The sequence below is a fragment of the Panulirus ornatus genome, chromosome 21 (genome assembly GCF_036320965.1).
Source record: "Panulirus ornatus isolate Po-2019 chromosome 21, ASM3632096v1, whole genome shotgun sequence".
Classification (NCBI taxonomy): domain Eukaryota; kingdom Metazoa; phylum Arthropoda; class Malacostraca; order Decapoda; family Palinuridae; genus Panulirus; species Panulirus ornatus.
Window position 1 is genome coordinate 30,266,010 of NC_092244.1, and position 21,182 is coordinate 30,287,191.

General features: G+C 39.3%; 1 protein-coding gene across 3 annotated transcripts in view; it reads left to right on the forward strand.

Moving 5' to 3' along the window:
* Positions 1-15,007: 15,007 nt before the first annotated feature.
* LOC139756440 (neuron navigator 2-like) overlaps positions 15,008-21,182 on the forward strand; it is a 368,656-nt gene continuing 362,481 nt past the window's right edge. For all 3 annotated transcript variants that reach the window (XM_071675884.1, XM_071675886.1, XM_071675885.1), the window contains exon 1: positions 15,008-15,151. The gene's annotated coding sequence lies outside the window, so the exon portion shown is untranslated. The remainder of the gene's footprint in view (positions 15,152-21,182) is intronic.

The window sequence follows — 21,182 nt, forward strand, 5'->3', positions numbered from 1 at the left end:
ACAAATTAAACAAAAGCTACTAAATATATCTATAAAACAAATTGAACAAAAGATACTAAATGTATCTTAAAAACTAATTAAACAAAAGATACTAAATATATCTTAAAAACAAATTAAACAAAAGCTACTAAATATATCTTATAAAAACAAATTGAACAAAGAGTACTAAATGTATCTTAAAAACTAATTAAACAAAAGCTACTAAAAACTAATTAAACAAAAGCTACTAAATATATCTTAAAAACAAACTAGAAACAAAAGCTACTATATGTATCTTAAAACTAATTAAACAAAAGCTACTAATATATCTTAAAAACAAAATGAACAAAAGATACTAAATGTATCTTAAAAACTAATTAAACAAAAGCTACTAAATATATCTTAAAAACAATTTGAACAAAAGATACTAATGTATCCTTAAAAACTAATTAACAAGCTACTAAATATATCTTAAAAACAAAATTAAACAAAAGCTACAACATATCTTAAAAACAAATTAAACAAAAGCTACTAACATATCTTAAAAACAAATTAAACAAAAGCTACTAAATATATCTTAAAAACAAATTGAACAAAAGATACTAAAGTATCTTAAAAACTAATTAAACAAAAGCTACTAAATATATCTTAAAAACAAATTAAACAAAAGCTACTAAATATATCTTAAAAACAATTGAACAAAAGATACTAAAGTATCTCTAAAAACTAATTAAACAAAAGCTACTAAATATATCTTAAAAACAAATTAAACAAAAGCTACTAAATAATCTTAAAAACAAATTAGAACAAAAGAACTAAAAATGTATCTTAAAAATAATTAACAAAAGCTACTAAATATATCTTAAAAACAAATTGAACAAAAGATACTAATGTATTTAAAAACTAATTAAACAAAAGCTACTAAATATATCTTAAAAACAAATTGAACAAAAGATACTAAATGTTATCTTAAAAAACTAATTAAACAAAAGCTACTAAATAACAAATTAAACAAAAGCTACTAAACATATCTTAAAAACAAATTAAACAAAAGCTACTACACATATCTTAAAAACAAATTAAACAAAAGCTACTAAATATATCTTAAAAACAAATTGAACAAAAGATACTAAATGTATCTTAAAAACTAATTAAACAAAAGCTACTAAATATATCTTAAAAACAAATTAAACAAAAGCTACTAAACATATCTTAAAAACAAATTAAACAAAAGCTACTAAACATATCTTAAAAACAAATTAAACAAAAGCTACTAAATATATCTTAAAAACAAATTAATCAAAAGCTACTTAATATATCTTAAAAAACAAATTAAACAAAAGCTACTTAATATATCTTCAAATTAGACAAAAGCTACTAAATATATCTTAAAAACAAATTACACAAAAGCTACTAAATATATTTCAAAAAACAATTTAAACAAAAGCTACTACTAAGGCTTATAGCTATAGATGATACTCCAAAATATCTTAAAAAACGAGTCGCTAGACCTATAAATAATAGAGCTAAGACGTTCGTAGGTCTTGATAAAATAGAATTTTCTTGTTACCTTCATTAGTTATATTTAGACTTGATGGATGAAATTACATTTTTCATACACGAAAGAAATGTATTCTATCTATCGTATGAAGACAACAGGGAAAAGAAGCCATCAGTGATATGGGGAATTAAAAGGATGGAGCCAGAGAGAGACCAGCACAGAAAACGAGAAAAGAAAACGTTTACTGGGTGGACTCAACTACTAGTGTAACTGGTAAAAATTGGGAAAGAAACATAAACTCAAAGGAACACTTGAATAAAGGCGACTTATCATACAAAACTAAAAAATACGAAAGACTATAGACGAGAGAAGAGCATAAAATAAAAGACACATCAGAATCTCTTCACACAGGCACAGAATACATTCAAGAAAACATACAAGAAAAACAATAACAGAAGGAAACAGATGAAGAGAATAAATGCACGAAAGATTGTTAATACTAATTCACGTATCGCTTCTAAATTAAAAAGGGAATTCAGATAAATTCAAAAACGACAATATACATGTCAGTATTCTAACAATGCATAACTATGCACGTATTGCTTCTAAAATAAAAAGGGATTTCAGATAGATTCAACATTTACAATATACATGTCAGTATTTTAACAATGCATAACTATGACGCACAGAGAAACAGACATTCCTGTACAGCAAGTGAGATGAGCCACAGTCCAGTGTGATGTTTGACCATGTGAAAAATATAATTGCCAACATACTCCCGTTGCTTATACATGCGTACGTGTAAAGTGAAGACCAAGAGTTCATAATGGTGTCCTTTTAGATTTCTATGTTTAATCCGAGACAGAAGAAACACCATAGGATTTGGTATGGACCTACAAAATATTGTGAAGGTGAAGCCACACGAAAGTAACACTTGTGAACATGGATAACAGCTCGTGTAGTGATGATGACTGGTGTAGACTGGTAGTGTGTGTAGTGATGATGACTGGTGTAGACTGGTGGTGTGTGTAGTGATGATGACTGGTGTAGACTGGTGGTGTGTGTAGTGATGATGACTGGTGTAGACTGGTAGTGTGTGTAGTGATGATGACTGGTGTAGACTGGTGGTGTGCGTAGTGATGATGACTGGTGTAGACTGGTGGTGTGTGTAGTGATGATGACTGGTGTAGACTGGTGGTGTGTGTAGTGATGATGACTGGTGTAAACTGGTAGTGTGTGTAGTGATGATGGCTGGTGTAGACTGTGTGGCGTGTGTAGTCATAAGGTCATCCTTATTCCACAAAGTTAATGTCACAGTGTTACCCAAATGCTACCTCGACACCTGGGGAACATAGACGTACACGAGTGAGGAGTTTCTGTCGCTGAAGTCATCCATCTCTCCTCGGGTCATGGAGCCGCCAGAGAGCCTCACTTTGTGTTCGTTGTCTAAGTTGATGTCATGAAGGGATGATCTCAAGTCTGAACTCTCACTGAAGCGCGATCACCTTTTCAGAGAGAGAGAGAGAGAGAGAGAGAGAGAGAGAGAGAGAGAGAGAGAGAGAGAGAGAGAGAGAATTCAAACCACATGAGCTGATTATCTTTTTCGTTCGTGTCTTATCTTCACAGAATCCTTCTCCTCTCACGGCCATTCTCCTCTTTAAAGAAAGTTTATATTTCAAAAAACGAGTCATCTGGCTGCCTCAAACGAATGCCTCAACTTGAGGAAGTCGAGGCAACTTTTTTAAGCATTGGTAATGAAGTATAATGAAGTGTGTTATCAGTGAGCCGTTACCAGTTTCGTTTACCTGGTTCAGGTTGGGATGCAACCTATGTAACACCAGGCGTTTAGCGGGGTCGAGTTAGAGGTAAAGCCAGGCTTCTGTGATCATGTTATGATATATACACCTTACGCTTCCCTGAGGCAAAGTTATATTAAGGACTATTCATCTTTTTTTTAGGTTTAACTGAGAAAAGATTTTTGTCAGACGTTTTGCTGTATACTAAGCTGTAAACCCCACTGTGACTGGTAAACTTTGCATGTAGTGAGGTACGGGAATAGCAATAGCTATAATATCACCACATTAGAATGGCTGACCACCACACATTGACCACCGCTCAGATATTAGACTGATTATTTGGGTATATTGACCGACAAGGTCATCAAGAACGCCCACTTCAATTCGTAAACAACAACTGACCATTTTTCTAGGTCAATACAGTGTCAGTATACACACAGTCTTCACAAAACCAGATGAAATTGGTTTGACTTAATGTTTTATGCTCACCAGCTCATCACTTACCACGGTTACCATCAAGACTTAATGTCATTTAAGACACTTGCTGAATTCTCTTATCAATACATGTAATTGTTATCTTACACAGAGTTTTGGGTCAGCCCCAGCGCCTCGTAGTGACCGTGTTACGACACCCACAGACTCCACGGTGGAGGAGGAGGAGGTGGAGGTAGTGCATGCAGGTGAGGTGACCGATGCACTGATTGCGTATGCAGGAATGTGGTTTGTGAAGCAGGAACACTCGCTATGCCACAGGTGCTGCTCCCTCCCCCCTAAAAAAAACCACAATTTTTTCCTTTCGGTTTAACAACTGAGTCACTTAGTTTCGAACATCTCGAAGACGAGCAAACGAATGACCGTAAGAATAGAATATAATCAAAATAGTTATGGTTGTTCAACTCACTGGTCATTGACCCAGTAACAGCTATATATTTGTATGTAAATGTTGATGAAATAATTCTGTATCTTTAATGAAGTTGTTTCAGAATCTTAATGTTTTATAACGTTTAATTTAAAACATATAAATCCGTGTTGACTACTTGTCGTTTCACTGTACCTCACTCGTCATAATATACAGTGATGTATTCACAGGTTTGAACACACTGGAGACGTGTTTACCCCAGCTGATCGGTGTGAGAGGAATTGTCATTGTACACATCTCTAGTCCTGGTGTATTTCACGTCATGTAGTGAAGCAATGTAGCATTTGGCTGATATACATCTCAGCTCATTTCTAGATTTCGCCACCACAAGATGGCACTATATGAATTTAGTGTCGACGGAGGCTGGAACCGTTTTCTGTGAACTGTGTATTCATCAGATTCGGAGGAAGTGATATTTTCACACAAGTTCCTCATGCCAGTAGGAGAGAGATATTGATTTCTTCGAAATCATACCTTCTAGGATTGTCCTACTTCAAGAAATCGAAAGATATATATCCTTGACACTGTAAACTGTGAATGAAGTTGGCACATCTTCCTATTTCGACAAACTCTTCGTCTTGAAGGGGTTACGGGTAAGTGTGAGAACACAAAAGTATTTCCAATCTGGAAGATATGAAAAATGGTTTCAAGAACTTTTGACTCCCTGTGTTGCTTCACTTGTCTTGCAGGTTCACAAAGGCCAACCCAATATTTTTCTTTTTCCTTCACACTTGTCAACAATTTCTCTTTTCCGTTGTAACAATGTTCGTTTAGAGACGCTGATTCATACGAATGATAACTTTTCACTTTTCCACACACAGCAGTTACTGAAATATGTCTTAAAGAACGTGTAATTTTTTCACTAACACTCAAGTCGTGAAGATGCCATATACAACTATAGTTTCACGATGCCTTCCAAGATTAGAACTTCCTTAGACGTTCTATCATCAAGTCCTTAAGTAACTATGAAAGTTGTAGTTTTGTGTATAACGTCAGGGGATAAGACAGGGAGAGACAGCAGTGGTGTAAATCCATCCTAAGTTCCTTGGCAATACTGTCCTCCCAACGATACAGCCTTGCTAAAACAGATTTTCATTCTCGTTGTAAACTTGAGAAAAAGGTCTGGTATATATATATTTTTCTTTCTTTCTTTTAAACCATTCGCCATTTCCCGCGTAAGCGAGGTAGCGTTAAGAACAGAGGACTGGGCCTTTTTTGGAAGATCCTCACGTGGCCCCACTCTGTTCCCTCTTTTGGAAAATTAAAAAAAAAAAAAGAATTATTTGGTAAACAGAGAAGGGGTAGTGAAAGCTTTGCGGAAGATGAAAGCTGGCAAGGCGGCGGATTGGGATGGTATTGCAGTGGAATATATCAAAAAGGGGGTGACTGTGTAGTTGACTGGTTGGTATGGATATTCACTGTATGTGTGGTTCATGGTGAAGTGCCTGAGGATTGGCGGAATGCATGCATAGTTCCATTGTACAAAGGCAAAGGAGATAAAGGTGAGTGCTCAAACTACAGAGGTACAACTTTGATTAGTATTCCTGGGAAATTATATGGGAGGTTATTGATTGAAAGGATAAAGGCATGTACAGAGCATCAGATTGGGGAAGAGCAGTGTGGTTTCAGAAGTGGTAGAGGATGTGTGGGTCAGGTGTTTGCTTTGATGAGCATATGTGAGTATTACTTAGAAAAATAAATGGATATGTATGTAGCATTTATGGATCTGGAGAAGGCATATGATAGAGTTGATAGAGATGCTCTGTGGAAGGTACTAAGAGTATATGGGTTGGGAGGTAAGTTGCTAGAAGCAGTGAAAAGTTTTTATCAAGGATGTAAAGCATGTGTACGAGTAGGAATAAAGGAAAGTGATTGGTTCCCAGTGAATGTCAGTTTGCGGCAGGGATGCGTGATGCCTCCATGGTTGTTTGATTTGTTTATGGATGGGGTTGTTAGGGAGGTGAATGCAAGAATTTTGGAGAGAGGGGCAGATATGCAGTCTGTTGTGGATGAGAGGGCTTGGGAAGTGAGTCAGTTGTTCTTCGCTGATGATACAGCGCTGGTGGCTGATTCGGGTGAGAAACTGCAGAAGCTGGCGGCGACTGAGTTTGGTAAAGTGTGTGAAAGAAGAAAGCTGAGAGTAAATGTGAAAGAAGAAAGCTGAGAGTAAATGTGAAAGAAGAAAGCTGAGAGTAAATGTGAATAAGAGCAAGGTTATGAGGTACAGTAGGGTTGAGGGACAACTTAATTGGGAGGTAAGTTTGAGTGGAGGAAAACTGGAGGAAGTGAAGTGTTTTAGATATCTGTGAGTGGATTTGGCAGCGGATGGAACCATGGACGTTGAAGTGAGTCACAGGGTGGGGGAGGGAAAGTTCTGGGAGCGTTGAAAAATGTGTGGAAGGCGAGGACATTATCTCGGAAAGCAAAAATGGATATGTTTGAAGGAATAGTGGAACCAGCAATGTTATATGGTTGCGAGGCCTAGGCTATAGTTAGAGTTGTGCAGAGGAGGGTGGATGTGTTGGAAATGAGATGTTTGAGGACAATATGTGATGTGAGGTGGTTTGATCGAGTAAGTAATGAAAGGGTAAGAGAGATGTGTGGTAATAAAAACGGGTGTGGTTGAGATAGCAGAAGAGGGTGTATTGAAATGGTTTGGTCACATGGAGAGAATGAGTGAGGAAAGATTGACAAAGAGGATATATGTGTCAGAGGTGGAGGGAAAGAGGAGAAGTGGGAGAACAAATTGGAGGTGGAAGTATGGAGTGAAAAAGATTTTGAGCGATCGGGGCCTGAACATACAGGAAGATGAAGGGCGTGCAAGGAATAGAGTGAACTGGAACGATGTGGTATACCGGGGTCGACGTGCTGTCAATGGATTGAACCAGGGCATGTGAAACGTGTGGGGTAAACCATGGAAAGGTTTGTGGGGCCTGGATGTGGAAAGGGAGCTGTGGTTTCGGTGCATTAACATGACAGCTAGAGACTGAGTGTGAACGAATGGGGCCTTTGTTGTCTTTTCCTAGCGCTACCTCGCACACATGAGGGGGGAGGGGGATGGTATTCCATGTGTGGCGAGGTGGCGATGGGAATGAATAAAGGCAGACAGTGTGAATTGTGTGCATGGGTATATATGTATGTGTCTGTGTGTGTATATATATGTGTACATTGAGATGTATAGGTATGTATATTTGCGTGTGTGGACGTGTATGTATAAACATGTGTATGGGGGTGGGTTGCGCCATTCTTTCCTCTGTTTCCTGGCGCTACCTCGTTAACGCAGGAGACAGCGACTAAGTATGATAACGATACTAATAATAGTAATAATATATATATCATAACAATCCTTGCATGGTATTACATACATCATTGTGTCTTTGTCATCTATAGTTTTGTTCTTTGTTAATACAACCTTTACTGAGGTGCTGTGTTTAAATAATAACGCTTGCGTATTGACCTGTGTCAACATTCACTATGCTAATAAAGCAATTAATAAAGTCTTTGTTATTACAGCAAAAAACTAGATAAAGACACAGGTACATATATATATTACGTCAAAAGTGAACAGTTCTTCGAAAGGGGCAAAGATTGATTAACAAGAGGTGATCATAGTGAAATTATGTAAGAAACTTGTAAGGAAAGATATATATAAAATAAAGATTACTTTTATAGTATGAGGTGATTGAATAGAATAAGCTGAGTCCTGAGACAGTGGATGTGGACAGCAAATAGAGTTTTAAAAAGGTATATGATAGAGAATATCCAAGAGATGGGACCCCACGCATGTAAACCTCTCTCCCTCCCTTGTTGTACAACTAGGTCATTACACACTCCAATGTGCTACTTTGAGCCAGCAGGTGTGGAGAGCAGCAGAAGGCAGCCGGTTGTGTGACGGGAGAGAGAGAGAGAGTGATGGTGACGGCTACCTAGCGTTACGACACTGATGGAGACGTAACGCGGGTTTAGTAACCCGGCTTGTGCTCGAGATGGTCCAGTCCAGGACGCCAAGCAATCTTCCCTCAACCTTGTGCTAAGACCAAGTATGGAATACGCTAACATCATATATATATATATATATATATATATATATATATATATATATATATATATATATATATATATATAATTTATTTATTCATTTTGCTTTGTCGCTGTCTCCCACGTTTACGAGGTGGCGCAAGGAAACAGACGAAAGAAATGGCCCAACCCACCCCCATACACATGTATATACATACACGTCCGCACACGCAAATATACATACCTATACATCTCAATGTACACATATATATACACACACAGACACATACATATATACCCATGCACACAATTCAAACTGGCTGCCTTTGTTCATTCCCATCGCCACCTCGCCACACATGGAATACCATCCCCCTCCCCCCTCATATGTGCGAGGTAGCGCTAGGAAAAGACAACAAAGGCCCCATTCGTTCACACTCAGTCTCTAGCGGTCATGCAAATATGCCCGAAACCACAGCTCCCTTTCCACATCCAGGCCCCACACAACTTTCCATGGTTTACCCCAGACGCTTCACATGCCCTGATTCAATCCACTGACAGCACGTCAACCCCGGTTTACCACATCGTTCCAATTCACTCTATTCCTTGCCCGCCTTTCATCCTCCTGCATGTTCAGGCCCCGATCACTTAAAATCTTTTTCACTCCATCTTTCCACCTCCAATTTGGTCTCCCACTTCTCCTCGTTCCCTCCACCTCCGACACATATATCCTCTTGGTCAATCTTTCCTCACTCATTCTCTCCATGTGCCCAAACCATTTCAAAACACCATTTGGTAAACAAGTGACTCACTTGTTTACCAGATGGTGTCCAAGCTACGTCTCTTCGTTGTATATCAACTGACTTATATTTCTTTCTAGTATCTCCCCTGATGACGTGATTATCACACGAAAGTGCACTTGGGAACTTATCGTGTTTCATTTTCCCCATGGACTAATAGGAATATCTTGATCACGCGCAAAATTGTGATCATTTCCAACAATATATATATATATATATATATATATATATATATATATATATATATATATATATATATATATATATATATATATATATATATTATCATTATACATAAACGTTCATATACGCACATATACATACATGTACATACACGCACACAGACATCTACATATATACACATGTACTTATTCATACTTGCTTGCCTTCATCGAAAAAGGGTCCTAGTGACTCACAGGTGGCGAAGCTGGCTACTCCACTACATAGGCTCCAACACGCACTTAGATGTTTACTGATGAACTGTCCATCACACCATAGCTCGGGTATCCGCAAACTCAGAAAAGTTGCATTTAGTACCTGTATGACGTGTCTTACTTCATGATGATAATCTTACATTGTCAATATTCATGATTCACATGTTGGCACGCCAGAGTCCAGGCTGGGAACAGCAATGGGGTTAATATTGGGGCCAAGACTGAGGCAAAGACTGGGGCCAAGACTGGGGCCAAGACTGGGGCCTGGACTGGGGCCAAGATTGAGGCCAAGACTGGAGCCTGGACTGAGGCCAAGACCGGGGCTTGGATTGAGGCCAAGACTGGGGCCTGGACTGAGGCCAAGACTGGGGCCTGGATTGAGGCCAAGACTGGGGCCTGGACTGAGGCCAAGACTGGGGCCTGGACTGGGGCCAAGATTGAGGCCAAGACTGGGGCCTGGACTGGGGCCAAGATTGAGGCCAAGATTGGGGCCTGGACTGAGGCCAAGACTGGGTTTAGGACTGGGACCAAGACTGGGGCCTGGACTGAGGCCAAGACTGGGTTTAGGACTGGGGCCAAGACTGGGGCAAGGGCTGAGGCCAAGACTAGGGCCTGGACTGGGGCCAAGACTAGGGCAAGGGCTGAGGCTAGGGCTGGAGCCAAGACTGGGGCAAGGACCCCAGTGGGGCCAGGGGTCCTGGTTCAACATTGAGATATTCAATTGGAATGACGTCAATGAACTTCATTAATAAATAAAGATCTTTGTTTTTATGACCGAGCGACTGTAGCACAACAAACTAAATTAAATTCATTTCGAGAATATTAAACTTTGGAAAAGATTATGTAAATTATACTAACGTCTCTCATCCTATCTCCGGTAACGACTTCATTAACATCAAAAAACGTAGACTACATTTATCTACAATTGCTCTAAAATGTGTATGTTGCTTGTTGGATTTAACAGTAGGTAGAGTTCATCCCACCAGAACCTGTACCATACGTCATACATACAAACTACGAACGATGTATGTGAACGCAAGATTCTGAATCCTCTGAGTGAAATTCATAGGTTTTGAGACTTTTTTTCAACCATGCGCTTGGGCGGACAAATGAAATATTGAGAGAACAAAACCCTTATGGTCTTTCACAGGTTTTTTTTTAATACTTTCATATATATTAGAAAGTATCGTGGGTTCTTAAAGAGGAAGCATTGTTCATTCGAAAATATGTGGGGTCTTAAAAAAGGAAGTTATGGTTCATTAGAAAGTACCTGTGGAGATCTTAAACGAGAAATTATGGTTCATTAGAAATTACCTGTGGAGATCTTAAACGAGAAATTATGGTTCTATGTAAACATTGAATTGAGATTTAAATTTCCTCGATGAAAACTTTTCACTCACGATCGATCTGTTGCAGAGGAAAACACTTGGGGTTGCCTTAATCCTCCACACTTGTTTACGCTCGTGTACCTGAATGCTAATGACCCAGGATGCCTCCAACCACCACGTCTCTAAGAGCCTGGCGACGAGAACATGTAATGCATAGCTCAGTTACCCCTCGCCTTCAGTGATGCCTCGCTCTTAAGATACACTGTCGACTAGAATGTCTATCTAAGGAATACATCCAACAACCAGTAACTATGATTCAACAATGTATCTCCATAACCATAAAATGTTCGTCGAAGATTACCGTGTGACAGTGAGCCATCATGTCCCCCTGGTATGTCCGCGGAGCTGGGAAATATATACGATGAATATATACTGTCAGCAGACGGGCAGCGGGGTCTGTGAATAGATTGGTTTGGTGGGGGGGGGGCCAGAAGGTGGCGTCGCTGGTCCGTATAAGGACCTGAAAGCATCTTACCTGTCAGACGCGACGCCCCGGCCTCTCCGACCCTCTGTGACCAGTGAGCGAAACTCATCGTCTCACACACCCGAGCTACATCTTCCTTACACCAGTAACTTCTGGAGGTTAAATGGCAACTGAGGTGACTGTGTAAGAAACTTAACAATTGGACCGAAACTTAGTCCATAAAAAGACCATCTATATTTTTGTCTCTTTATAGATATTAAGTTTAGTGTTGGTGGAGAGTGGGAAGCCTGCATATTGTCCATATCGCGAAAGGTAGAAAAAACTATTCCATAGCTTCTCCTGCGCGCGCGCGCTGGTGATTTGCATGGTGGTAGCAACCTCCACTCGTTTTCACCAAGCCTCCGCCGCACACTTTCTCACTGGTGACCCAGACACAGAAGGCTCAAGGCTTTGCTAATAGGATTACGGTATTGGTGAGCGACACGGTGGCAAGGGGTCCATGGGACACGTTCTCGTCCCTGTGTTTGTGTAAGGATTTTATATGTGGCCCAGCCTAAGACTCAAACGAGGAATGGCAACACTGACAATGGACGGTTAGAAATTACGAAAATATGTTTGGTAATTTCATGGCAACACTGTCGGCATACCTGGATGAGCTGAATGTTGATTTAAATTCGCCATAAGAAAATGAAATAAGTTTGAGCCATTTACTTATTTGATTGTTCAAATGATATACTTATTTTACTACTTACTCGCTTTTCCTGTTTCACTTGAGTTATTGTTAAGTGACTGAGTCTTCCAGAAGAATTATCCGCTTGACTCTTTAATCTTTTCTAACTTTTAGAAAGTGATAATACAGGAGGGAAGGTTTTTCCAGCTTCCTTCAATCGCTCCTGTTTCCCTCCTTCAAACTGTACGACACAGATACGTGAAAAACATTTTCTTCTCGTTCCTCTGTCTTCATTTCAACACAAACACACACACCATAGTGTAGCAATTACCGCCACTGATCATATGTTGGACCGGCGTAAGTTTGAATCCTGGAAACGGCAGTTGGCCCACACCCAACCCACCTGTTCATCCCACCAATCTCCCGATCCGCGCGTGTGAGCCATGGAAGGCGGGAGAGTTCCAGTGGTCCAGCGTCGTAAAATCGGCCCAGCTGGTCGTCGTCCCAGCTGGTCGTCGGCCCAGCTGGTCGTCGTCCCAGCTGGTCGTCGGCCCAGCTGGTCGTCGTCCCAGTTGGTCGTCGTCCCAGCTGGTCGTCGTCCCAGCTGGCTGTTCCTCCCCAACTTCTGTTCATCAGTGCGTCTCTGAGGATCCTTGAAGGGACTCTCTGAAAACCATGAGGATCTTGAAGGCTTCCTGATAGGGTTTCCAAGGCTCCTTATGCTATTCAGTGCTCCTTGGTAAGGTTTCCAAGGCTCCTTAATATCTTAGAATCCTTGCTGATCACGTAGCTCCCGTTCATGATGATGGTGATCCATATTTCTATGATTTTGGAGGCAGTTAATGATCCTGAGAGCTTCTGTGGCATTACCTGTGGGTATTTCACTGCTTCCTGTAGACTCCCGGGTAACTTTCAAGGTTTCCCTGTGTCTCCAAAAGTCCAGTTCGATTCTCATGGTCGCTTGGTGCTCTCTGTATTGCCGACATTTCTGCTCTTGAAGATTCCGGATTTGGTTCTATGGTTCTATGGTGGATCTGTGGTGGATTTTCAGCCATTTGTTCAGACGTTTTGATGGTCTGTGAAGCCCTTTGGTACCTATACTCACCTATTTGTCAACTTATTCGTGTTTCTTAGCGATCACAAAGCTCCAAGTTAGCCCACAATACTTATAAAATATCCAAACATGTGACATCTGCAAATGACACATTATTGTAGAATATTAACTAACGGAATGAAAAAAAATACTCAGTTAAATACGAATCATCAAATTGAAAGGAAGAAAATTAATTGTAAATGGTCAGTTGGTTGTTTGAGTATTGAGCCTATCAATTATTAAGGTCGTCAGAGGCCAGCTACGTAAACCAGCAGTAAAATCTTCAACATTACCTTCTTGTGTAAAAGTAATTGTAAGATAACAAACATTCTTACAGTACATATGGCCCGTTTGCTGGAGAAATTTTAAATAAAGTCAAAGTAAACAGACTGATAGACATTGTAGAGGCTAAGAATTCTCTATGTGTTGCTTGAAATTTTTTTTAAGGTATCTTTTTTGGGGAGGCCAAAACATATCATGTACATAGTCTATTTCTTTTCATATGTTCGCTACATTCTACTTCGCTGAATAACCACTGGGTTCTAGCGCGTCACACATTCCACACATTCAAACAAACTACAGTTCTCGTTTGGATGACTAACCTAACCTCACCAAACCATAACCTAACCTAACCTAACCTAAGCTAACCTAACCTAACTCATCCTATCCTAACCTAACCTAACTTATCTTAACCTAACTTATCCTATCCTAACGTAACCTAACCTATCCTAACCTAACTTATCCTATCCTATCCTAACCTAACCAATCCTAACCTAACTTATCCTATCCTAACCTAACCTAACCTATCCAAACCTAACTTATCCTATCCTAACCTAACCTATCCTAACTAATCCTATCCTAACCTAACCCAACGTATCCTAACCTACCTTATCCTATCCTAACCTACCCTAACCCAACCTAAACCTATCCTATCCTAACCTAACCTAACCTAACCTAACCCAACTAACCAAACAACCTAACCCAAACTTACCTAACCCAAACTAACTTAACCAAATCTTACTCAACCTAATAACCTTAAAGGTTCCAGTTCTTCTCTATGCTCATGTATAGTCTTGTTACAACAAAAACCCCCATGATATAGAACCTTTAATTTCTTTATATAATTAAGTTGTTACTTTATAAACGCTATTTGTTATGATACAGAGAAAGCACGAAGGTAAGCAAACTGTGAGGATCATCCATGCCTGAACTCACGCTTCTATTCCTCACCATTTATGTGCTTCTTTAAGCATCCTCAAGTTTATATATTTCCTCACCCGATCTGATACACATCCCCAGCACGATTCAAAATCTTAAAAACGAAAGAAAAGCGAAAAAAAAGCAGTTGTGATGGTGATATATTGAGTTATTTACTCTTTTTTCTCAGAGCGACACCGTCAGCAGGCATGTCCGACCCCAATGGTACAATGAACCCCATTTGCTTTGACTTCATGGCCTCTCCTCCCTCGTTCGCCTCTGTGAACAGCCGTCAATGTCAGAGACGCAAACAGGTTTGCTTATCAAACAAGCAGAAGCAGCGAGGTGGGCTGTTCTCTCATTCATGCAGCTCCTCCAAGCATCGACTGCCTTTTTCCCGGAAGCTCTTAGCAGTGTGGCGTGGTGGCCATCACCCCAACGTTTGTGAGGGCGTCACCAGCAGCCACCAAGGTTATAGGATCCCCAGCTCAACTATCAGCGACAGAAAATGGGATCCAAGATGAGAGCTGGGGGGGAACAACTTGGCTAAACTGGACCATGTTTGGTCATTACGATATACCTCTGAGTCTACCGACATCTGATTATACTCAAGCGCAACGTTATATAAGCCTGTCCATCACTGACGCGAAGGATACGTCCAAAAATGCTCATGTAGACCCGCGAAAATCCTTGAATATTATGTTATCTAGCAACCACCATCATCTCCGCCAGACGCTCGTAACTTTTGAGAGTGTTGGTGGGGTGCTGGTGGCCGAGCAGTGGTTAGTGTGAGTTGTGAGTGTGAGAGTGTGAGGTGTTTGTGTAGTGACTCCCGTCTGCTTTCAGTGTGTTGTTCTCTTACTCGACTGGAAGTGATCTTACCGGAGTGTTGGATCAGTTTGGGAACACCATAACCTAAGTCATCTATCGCGTAAGGTATGGAAGAAGTTCTCTTCTCACTTTTAACCTTTATATTCATATATTTTTTTGTGGTCGAAGACAAAGTGATATTTTTCCTGTTTGGTTATGGTTGTGTGGTTTTCGTGGTGGTACAGTGTGGTGGAGTGTGGTGTCTGTACGTCTTATCAGTGGAAGGAAAAAAGTTTCGATTTCTCGCCTTCGTATGGACACCTGGGTTGGAGAACCGCCCTTCCAGTCGTTGATTGCAATACTTTGGTCATTTATCTATCAGATTGGACATTAGCTCATCCATGGTGGATGCAAATTACCTCGAGACTGTTCCAAACATACATATGCATGACACCTTCATTAGGATATACCTAACTGCCACCTAAATGGTTACCGAGTGTCAGTCCTCGACATAATTAACAATAGACGTACGGTAATGGATACTAATTATCCCACAGAGACACAGTTGGTTAGAGCAGTGATCAACTCCAGTGAAGGAATAATGACAAGATATAACATCTTAAGGCCTGGCTCATCCTAGTATAAATCCTGACCTATGCTTTTACCAGGGCATTGCATACGAGTGTGTGTGTGTGTGTCATACAACACAACACTATAATAGGAACTCCGTACAACATCATATATCAAAGTGATCAAGACGTATTCATCCTACAATCGTAAACGATCCCATCTTGCCCCATCCATCTTGACCCATCCTTATTACATATATATATTGGGAAATAATACCTCTCTCTCTCTCTCTCTCTCTCTCTCTCTCTCTCTCTCTCTCTCTCCCCCCCACCCTTGCCATCAACTTATCAATTTTTTAAAAAAAATTCTTGTAATTTGTTGTTCCAGTTTAAACGGTGACATACTCTTCCTTATTAGGCGTTGGAAGGTGAAGTCTTCATAAACATTCTTGAATATTTTATGACATTTTCCTTTGAATATGATAAACTTTATTCTAACGATATTATGTCAAGGTTTAGAAATTATCTGAAAGCAATGAATATATATTATTATTCATTAACTACCACGACACGTTGTTGAACATCTTTAACACAAATTTTGTAGTAAAAGTTCTGAAATGTATGTGAAATAGTTACACTAAATATGACGACAATGAAAAAGGTAAAGTGCATTATCATTCCTGTCCATCCCCTGGCTTAATGGATCACTGGTGCTTTTTCATTCACTCTTTGAATACGTCATTGTTTAGGAAACTGGTTAGTTGATTATATTCTTGCCATCATAGTGGTCTTGAGTGTATGTATGTACGTGTGTATGTAAAAGTATAAACGTTCTTCGCGTAATATAGTGACAGAGAAACAGCAAACACGGTGTTTAAGCAAGTTAAACATATTATTTCATGTTTTACGTTTACGTCGTGAAACAAAGAAACGATCAAATATGCTTTTTGGCTACTTCCATCACCCACCCGTGAAGTCATTTCCAGAGATCATTGTGTATACAGTTCAGGTTCATCGTGTTCAATTTCTCATTTACTTATGTTGATGAATCCAGCGATTATTGTATCACATAAGCAGATAATGTCTCGCAGGGAATACAAACTCAAAGGTTGAGCGCCGGCTGCTCAAATGGGTAATTTCAGAGCTATTAATAGTACGATGGTTTAATTTTTCCTCCTGTTTTACTTTTGATGTTTTTCGTCGTCTTATATTCTTTATTTCTTCCTCTGAATTTCTGGTAATTATTATCCTCATGATCATCATATGATTATCATCTGAAATTATACTATTACTTATTTTGGTTCTACTTTACAGGCACTGCTTTCATAAATGCTTATTCTCTGAGTAGCAGTGTTAATAGTAGTAATAATCACAAATACTATAATGAGTTTTACATCATCTGTTACTTCCAAATCACTACTGTTACTTATAGATACCACTACACTATTGCAATACCCCTGCCTGTGGTTACCTCCTCCTATTTCTTTTATTATTATTTTTTGTTATCAAAGCCGGCACTGGCAGCTGAGTCCCTAATCATGGCCATCCCATTAACGCTATATATATCCCCTAGCCAGAGCCAGGCACCTATTTTATCGACCAACCCCCTAAGAGTGGATGAACAGCTGGCTTGACTGTGGACCGAGGGCCGTATTTTAAGATTCGAACCTCTACCCTCGACCCTGGGCGGGGGGCCCCGTCAGTACGTTATAATCAGAAACGCTAACCGTTACACCAGGGAAAACCCGTTTTCAAAATGGTTCTCTCTTAATTCTTGTATGTGCGATATTACCACAGTTTCCAACTCCAACACAAGTGTTACTCTACCACAGTGACTTTATACTAGTACTTCTACTACTACTACTACTACTACTACTACTACTTCAATAGGCGCGATTTTTGCCTTTTTTTTTTTTTTTATCTCGTATCCCTTAAGTGAAAAACCTCAGACTGGTGTGAATATGAACAACCTTGAGATGTTAGCTCTGGAAGTTAAGAGGACAATGTTACAGATATCTTTTGTTTACACTGTCCCGACCTTGCGAGGCGAAGTGAACTTGTTAAGGTATATATATATATATATATATATATATATATATATCTTGTGGCCACTAAGTCCAACAGACAACAGAACTGAGAAAATGTTTGTTGATCGCCATACAAAGTTGGGGGGATAATGGTGTTGTTAGCCCTGTTTCCTTCCCTAGCATTCATATTGGGAATTAATAATATATATCGTATCAGCATCTGATATTTTTGTTTCTATTGTTCTATCAATACTTGGGCTGCGTTCACAACAAATGAGACGAGTCGAATCTCTCTAGAGTCGTTTGCTTCGAGTCAAATGAAGTCATTTACGTTCATAGTAAAAGCGTCAAAATGAGTCAAGTGTGGCAGTACGAAGCCTGGTTTCGAACCGTAGCCGTGACCACATGTTCTCTCGTTGGATTATGTGTTCTATTGTGGGTTGGGCGTGTGTGTTGTGTACATGAAGTCATCACCAAATAACGAGATTTTGGTGCATTAAGTTATTTATTTCACGGCTTAGTGAACCATACGAACATATTCTGCATTATCTGTAGATAAGTGAAAACAAGAAGTTGGTGGACATGACGGAACGCATATAAACATACGTGCAGTTGAAGGAAGCCATATTAAGCCATATTTGTAGGTAAGAATCGTAATTCATTGGAAATTTACAGATAGTGCTGGCTTCAGTTTCAGCAGGTTTCAGGGGCCCGTTCGATCTTGCGTATCACATGAGGGGTCTGAAATTTCATGGCGCTATGGTAAACCCATTTCTTTTTTTCGAGTTCTGTCTAATCCTGAATGTTTATCTTTGATCTTTTTTTTATGAAGGAGTTGAAATAATTGTGGAAACAAGTGTTGAAGGCTTTGAAGAGGTAGTAAAACTGTAATTGTCCTAAATAAATTTGATATAAAGATAAAATTTCAACGTCTTTCGTATTTATGATAATAATGTGGTTGATTTTCGTTGTTCAGACATGGGCACTTACATGGATATATTGTGTCCCCAGCTGAGGCTATCATACGTGGCAAGAATTTGATTTATTATTATTATTATTATTATTATTATTATTATTATTATTATTATTATCAATTTTTTTTGCCGGGAAGAAATAAAGATACGTTTGTGTATTGATACATTTGTAAACATCTCAAACTGTGTATTGATACATTTGTAAACATCTCAAACTGTGTATTGATACATTTGTAAACATCTCAAACTGTGCAAGGTTTCTTAGCCTGGACTCAATATGTGGACCTGAAATGTATGCTCAAATGCTCCATTCTTTTCATAGGATGGCGTAACCATAGCATTCGTACTGAAATGTTAATATGCTACATTATGAAAAGATGGTCCTGCACCATGTTTAATTTTATGAGTCATATATATATAGCATTCCTTCATAATATAGAAATATATAGAACTTAAAATCGGTCAGTCCTATCCTGTCAAAACTATAAGAGTTATGAACACGAGTTATTTTGTTGTAAGCGTAATTAGGGACACAAATCTAAGCCCCCCCCCTCTCCCCCCATTTTTGTAACCATTAGTCGAAGTGAAAAAGGCATTACAGAACATCAGGTGTTCAGTAACATCAATCTGTGTCTCTCTAACACCCACGAGGGTTCGATCAAGGACAACACGGTCGTGTATGGGATTAACATCATCAAGAAGTCGTATACGTATTCAACTGTTTTTGATTACTGCTGATACCTTTACGTTGATGGCCTTGGTACACACACACACACACACACACACATGATAGATATTAGAAAGGATCACAATTTTGCGCGTGATCAAGTATATTCCTATGAGTCCACGGGGAAAATGAAACACGATAGATTCCCAAGTGCACTTTCGCGTAATAATCACATCATCAGGGGAGACACAAGAGAGAAATATAAGTCAGTTGATATACAACGAAGAGATGTAGCTAGGACGCCATTTGGTAAACATGTGATTGTCCAAGACAGACAACGAGCGTATCATAAACTTATTATGTGGACAAGATAAAATTTGTAAATATAAATATACATATATATATCCGGGCTCCGCCCTTTCGAATTTACACAGCAAGTGAAAATTCACCTTTGGCTTGGCAATTTCACCGGAAGCACAGTCTCGGAATGAACTCACGCCACAGGAGTCCACATTTCCCTGCTACCGGAAGTAGCGCAGCCTTGGGCTGCAGGAAACTCGAAAAATATTCTTGATAATATGAGGTCTCATGGAAATTGGTTCATATATATATATATATATATATATATATATATATATATATATATATATATATATATATATTATCCCTGGGGATAGGGGAGAAAGAGTACTTCCCACGTATTCCCTGCGTGTCGTAGAAGGCGACTAAAAGGGGAGGGAGGGGGGGGGGGGGCTGGAAATCCTCCCCTCTCGTTTTTTTTCTTTCAATTTTCCAAAAGAAGGAACAGAGAAGGGGGCCAGGTGAGGATATTCCCTCAAAGGCCCAGTCCTCTGTTCTTAACGCTAACGCGGAAAATGGCGAATAGTATGAAAGAAAAAGATATATATATATATATATATATATATATATATATATATATATATATATATATATATATATATATATAATGTCGACCGTGTTAAACGTGGCACAAAGCTTAGCCTTAATCGTGATATACTTGTGAAGTGCAAAAGTCAAAGTTCAAGAAGATAGCTCGTTGTAAGACGGTCTTTGAAATAGGTCGGGGCACATAGTTAAGTTTAGTTACTGCAGGATGACTGGATGATGGTTGGGCTAAGATGCCTGTTCTTATGTAATCTAAAAGGTAAAGTAAAATGGTGAGGGGGGGGTCTTGCTCACTCAGGCCGGGGCTTGGATGAGTAGCATTTCTGTTGCTTCCATTGTACTCATCACTCAGTCACTGTTGCCCTCTGGCTTTCAATAGCAACAGATAAACCCAAAATCTCTTATTTACGTCAACTACAATACTTGTGAATGTATTACTTGACAGGTTTAGGGAGGTTTATCTTCCTCTTCTGTTTGGAGAACAAGAAGCCAACGTTCCATTATGGTTCCGAGTGAAAATAAGAGAATAAATTTTGACATTTTCTATGCGAGGATGTGTGGTGGAGGAGTGAGGAACTCACTGATCCTCGCATCTTAACTGTTCTGTAGCGTCCGTCTGATTCACTAATCCGTCAGTGTCTTCCCAATTTTGTTTTTTAATATCAATCAAATTATGAATTAAAAAGATGTAATAAGATCAAGAGCTTAGAAAATTTTTTCATTTGATTTATTCACAGTGTCAATGGTGATTCTCCCTCCAAGAAGCATTGTTGTTATGAGTTGTAAGACGAGGACGAAGATGTGAGCGAGGTTATAATTTCTCTTGTGTTGTGCACGGCTCTCGAGTTAACTCCAGCCAAGGTCAGACAGATATACCGAGGGGCCCTTGGCCACTGACCCATAGCCAGTTAGTTTGTTTCTACCGAAGACGTGGTTTTCTTGCCTCCTGAGTGCACAAGTTGCGATTGTCTTTGTTTATGTATGGGTAAGTTCAGTAATGAGTAACAGGAAATA